Below are 5,881 nucleotides of genomic sequence, written 5' to 3' on the forward strand. Positions count from 1 at the left end.
TCACACTATACCACCAACTCCTGCACTGTGTATACTGGGAGATTTAAGTCAAATAAATATAGAAACAGGGAAAAAACGCATGCTAATTACTAGCCTAAGCATCGGCAAGAAAACAATCCTCATAAACTGGAAAAACAAACAAAAAATAAGTACAAGCCAATATAGAAATCTTCTGCTTGACCACATCTCTATGGAGAGAATGTCTGCCTCAATTAAACAGTCCGCCGACTTCAATTCTACCTGGGCACCTTTAATTAACTATATTACTTACTTTGTCATAATATTTAAACAAATGTAAACGAAACCCCCTCATTGTCTTCATTTATTCACATTTCTCATAAAGTTTACATGTTGTACGGTTCCTTGACAGTAGCGCGGTTCCCGTGACGCTTGCTTTCACCCAAGTAAATTAAAACTAACAACAATTGCATTTTTTAATTCAATGTTCTGGAGGTCTTGCAAAATAAATACTTTTATTATTTTGTACGTCGTAATGTCGTAACATCGTACTACGTACTGAACGGAAAAACCAAGGCAATCATTTCTTCATGTGATTTGACATGTATGACAGACTGTAATTAAAGTTCTGGTATGGAATTTGTAGAACTAAATAAACATCGATATCCAAAATCAAGATCGCTGTGATTGTTTTCTGGCTTCAATTACGTCTATTAAATCTACTTCACTCGAAATGTACTATAATAGACAGATGAAGCCTGACCATCAAATTATTTATTTTATGTGTACTTCACATACTACTCTATAACCTCAGGGATTGTGAACAGCTTTCTTCTATTCTAGCCAAAGATATGGGGGGAAACACATTATTTCAGACTGTTTATCTGTCAGATAAAGCCTTGTGATCCCAGCAATTACTTATGCAAATTTGTTGAGGTCAAGAAGGTGTGAAGAGGAGTCAGTAAAGTACACAGTGGAAAAAAAAAAGCTTAAGCTGATAGATAATGGACAAGAAAGACTACACGCAGATTCTCAATTACAAACTTAAAAATGAGTACCAGGAGAATTTATCTAAGAAAGATAAATGTATTCTTAATCGTCTTTGTACGTGGTTGAAGGTAAGATAAGACAAGCAACAACAACACAAAGGAGATCCTGATTATTTACTGTTAATGTATAGCACCAACACTCGTATTTTTGGCCTTTCTTGGACCCAATTAATCCGCAAAATGTCAAATTTATGAACGTATGAAAACATGCTTTTTGACCTTTACATACACCCGACAAAGAAATCATTGACACTGCTCACAATGTCAATACAATATTGCATTTGAGACAGTATATTATGTTATAATAAACAGTGAGTTGTTAATTGTCAGACCGTTAAGTAAACGTGTCTGTAGCGACTTCCCTACCAATTAGCCAATCTGCAGGGTGGGTGATTCAAGATTCAAGATTCAAGATTCAAGATTTTTATTTGTCACGTGGATGTACAAGTACACCCCAGTGAAATGACATTGCAAAACAAGCCCCTCTGTGCAACTGTGAAGCACTAATAAAATAAAATCAAATAAGATAAAGTAAAGAAGAGTAAAAATATAATAAAAATAAAAATAAAAATAAAAATAAAAATGAAAATAAAAATGAAAATAAAAATAAAATACAATTTAAATTTAGAATAATTTCCAGATAAATATAAAAATATTTACAATACACAAGAATAAAAAATAAAAGCAGTAAGATGCAATAAAATACGGATCAAATGCACAATGTGTTACGTTTTCCCTTTAAAGGGAAAACCTAGATCTTAGGGAGATCCGACTCGATCACAGGTTTCAGGAGTGACACATGGAACGTCGGGTGAATCTTCAGGGATTGGGGTAACTTGAGGCGAACAGAGGTGGCGTTGATGACCTTGTCGACTGGGAAGGGGCCGATGAACTTCGGAGCCAGTTTTCGGGATTCTACCTGTAGAGGGAGGTCCTTTGAAGAGAGCCAAACCTTTTGGCCAGGTAAGTATTCAGGGGCGGGGATGCGATGGCGATTAGCTTGCTTCTGGGATTGGAGTGAAGCTTTTTCGAGGGATGCTCTGACCTCTACCCACACAGCCTGGCAGCGTTCCATGTTGGCCTGGACTGATGGAACCGCTACCTCCCTCTCCTGGAAGTCGAAGAGTGGAGGCTGGTAGCCCAGGGAAGCCATAAATGGGGAGACGCCAGTAGAAGCCGAGGTGAGAGAATTGTGTGCGTATTCTATCCATGGGAGGACACTGCTCCAGTCTTCAGGGTGGCGAGCGGCGACACAACGTAGCGCCACTTCCATGCTCTGATTTGCTCTTTCTGTTTGGCCGTTGGACTGTGGATAGTATCCGGATGAAAGACTGACGGACGCCCCCAGTGCCGTACAAAAAGCCTTCCAAACCTGGGAGGAGAATTGAGGCCCACGGTCTGAGACGATGTCCATAGGGAAACCATGGATCCGGAATACGTGTTGGACCAACGTCTCGGCTGTTTCCATGGCAGAGGGGAGGGCAGGGAGGGGGATATAATGAACCGACTTGGAGAAGCGGTCTACGACAGTGAGGACAGTCGTGTTGTTATTAGAGGGAGGGAGTCCAGTGACGAAATCAACGGCGATATGAGACCAGGGGCGATGGGGAATGGGAAGGGGATGCAGGAGTCCAGCAGGCGGACGGTTCGACGACTTGCCTCTAGAACAGATGGGACATGCTGAGACAAAGGTGGCGACATCCAGGGACATGGTGGGCCACCAGAAGCGTTGTTTCAGGAATTGGAGTGTGCGCGCAGAACCAGGATGACAAACCAGTCTAGAGGAGTGACCCCATTGGAGAACTTCCGAGCGGGTAGCCTCTGGGACGAAGAGGCGGTCAGGAGGTCCTCCTCCGGGATCAGGTTCGGTCAGCTGGGCCTCGCGGACTCTAGTTTCCACCGGCCATGTAGCAGCGCCCAGAATGCAAGACGGCGGCAGGATGGTCCCTGGTTCCAGCTCCGGAGGGTCTGGTGAGTAGAGTCGAGAAAGTGCATCAGGCTTCACATTCCGGGAACCAGGGCGGAAAGTCAATGAGAACTTGAAGCGGCCTAGGAACAGAGCCCAACGAGCTTGGCGAGAGTTCAGGCGACGGGCGTTCTGGAGGTAGGCCAAGTTCTTGTGGTCGGTCCATACTATGAAAGGTTGGGCGGTCCCCTCCAGCCAGTGTCGCCACTCTTGTAGTGCCAAGACCACGGCCAGGAGTTCCTTATTTCCGACATCGTAATTCTTCTCCGCAGGGGATAACCGGCGACTGAAGAAGGCGCAGGGGTGGAGTTTCTGGTCGTTGTGGTCTCGCTGGGAGAGGACCGCCCCTACCCCGGTGTCAGAAGCGTCGACCTCGACCACGAACTGGAGCTCAGGATCCGGGTGGGAGAGGATAGGGGCTGAGGTAAACATCTCCTTGAGGCGGATGAAAGCAGTCTCGGCATCATTGGACCACAGGAACGCCTGTTTGGGAGAGGTAAGTCTGGTAAGAGGTTCAGCAATACGACTGTAATTCTTAATGAATCTTCTGTAGAAATTAGAAAACCCCAAGAAGCGTTGTAGTTGCTTCCGGGTGGTGGGTGTCGGCCAGTCCTTGACTGCAGAGATCTTATTAGGATCTGGTGCAAGACTGCCTTGCTCAACAATAAATCCAAGAAATGGAACAGATCGTGTGTGAAACATGCACTTCTCGGCCTTCACAAACAGCTTGTTTTCTAAGAGTCTCTGTAAAACTAGTCGGACATGCTGGACGTGTTCCTCTTCAGTCTCAGAAAATATCAGGATGTCGTCCAGATATACGAAGAGGAATTTGTCCAGCATGTCGCGCAAAATGTCATTAGCCAGGTGTTGGAATACTGCAGGAGCGTTAGTGAGGCCAAAGGGCATGACTAGATATTCGAAATGTCCCATGGGAGTGTTAAACGCCGTTTTCCACTCGTCCCCCTCTCTGATGCGAACCAGGTGATAAGCATTTCGCAAGTCGAGCTTGGAGAATATTCTGGCCTTACTGAGGGGGTTAAAAGCAGCGTCTAGAAGAGGAAGGGCGTAACGATTCTTCACCGTTATATCATTTAACCCACGATAGTCAATGCATGGACGAAGGGATCCGTCCTTCTTCTCAACGAAGAAAAATCCTGCCCCTATAGGAGAAGATGAGGGGCGAATGAGACCGGTAGACAACGACTGGTTGATATAGTCATTCATGCTTTGATGTTCGGAGCGGGAGAGGTTGTAGAGTCTTCTGGAAGGAAGAGTGGCGCCAGGAAGGAGATCAATGGCGCAGTCGTATGGACGATGAGGGGGTAACGAGAGGGCCCGATCTTTGGAGAATGCCTCAGCCAGGTCGTGATAACTCTCTGGGACGCCGGAGAGGTCGGGAGGCACTGGTGGGACGTCGGCCGTTCTCTGTGGCGAAGGTTGAGCAGATCTGAGGCAGCGGGAATGGCACGGGATACTCCAGCTGGACAACCGACCCGAGGACCAGTCGAAGGAGGGGTTGTGAAGGGACAGCCACGGAAGACCCAGGATCACTGACGCGGAGGAAGCCGGAATGAGGAACAACTGGATCTCCTCGACGTGGTTCCCAGACAAGACCAAGGTGAGGGGAATGGTGCGAAGAGTCACTTCAGCCAGCCGATTTCCGTTGAGGTCCGAGATGATCTTGGGTTGCGGCAGGGAGATCGTAGGGATGCCAGCCTGTTCTGCCAGATGCGTGTCGATGAAGCTTTCGTCGGCTCCGGAATCCACCAGGCATGTGGTGGAAAAACAGTCCTGGTTCCAGCGAAGTTGAGCCTTCAGGGAGACCCGGGTAGGTGCAGGACAGGAGATGGTCCTGCTCACCAGCACTCCTGCGTGCGCTGGTGAGCTCAGGCTTTTGGGCGATGTGGACAGTACGACATGACGTGACCAGCCTGTCCGCAGTATAGGCAGGCTCCAGACTGTAACCGTCGTCTTCTCTCCGTGGGCGATAAACGTGTTCACCCCAGCTGCATGGGTTCAGGAAGGCTAACCACGTTAGCAGAAGGGAAAGGCAGAGAAGAAGAGACGGAAGAATGTGGGGTATCTGGGGTACGAACAGTAGAGTGACGTCGTCTATCCATTCGTCTTTCACGGAGCCTACAGTCAATGCGAATAGCTAGTTCGATTAACACTTCAAGATGGGGTGCTATATCGCGAGTAGCTAATTCGTCCCGTAGTTCGTCTGTAAGCCCACGTAAGAAAATGGCCCTTAAAGCCGCGTCATTCCACCCACTCTCAGATGCCAGTATGCGAAAACTGACGGCAAAATCAGCGGCAGATGAGTTACCTTGTTTCAATGAAAGTAGTTGGTTTGAAATGTCACTATTATGAAACGCTTGGTCGAAAACCCGGTTTAACTCCGTAGAAAACGTAGTATATGAGATGGAGCGGTGGTGATCATCTCTAAGGAAGGCCGTGGCCCACTGAGCGGCTCTACCAGTTAGCAGGTTTACTACAAACGCGATTCTAGCATGACTTGTAGGGTAAGTGCTAGGTTGTAGGTCAAAAACAAGTGAGCATTGAAACAGGAAACTCGCACATTTATTAAGTTCCCCCGAAAATCGTTCGGGGGTAGGAACAAATGGTTCGCGGGAAGCTAGCACGGGGGCTAACGTAGGGGTAACTGGTGGAGAAGGAGCAGGCAGTGGAACAGGTAACCCGGAAGTTAGCAGCGGCTGAATGCTAGCGGTTAGCTCACAAACGGCGTTGGCTACGTCTCTTAGCAGGCCCTCGTGTCTGCGTATGGCCTCGCCGTGAGAAGCTAACGCCTGGTGTATCAAGTCCCTGTCTGCCGGGTCCATAGTTGGTCAGTTCCAACTGTTACGTTTTCCCTTTAAAGGGAAAACCTAGATCTTAGGGAGTTGGACCC

The sequence above is a fragment of the Microchirus variegatus genome (assembly GCF_963457635.1).
Source record: "Microchirus variegatus genome assembly, chromosome: 19".
NCBI lineage: Eukaryota > Metazoa > Chordata > Actinopteri > Pleuronectiformes > Soleidae > Microchirus > Microchirus variegatus.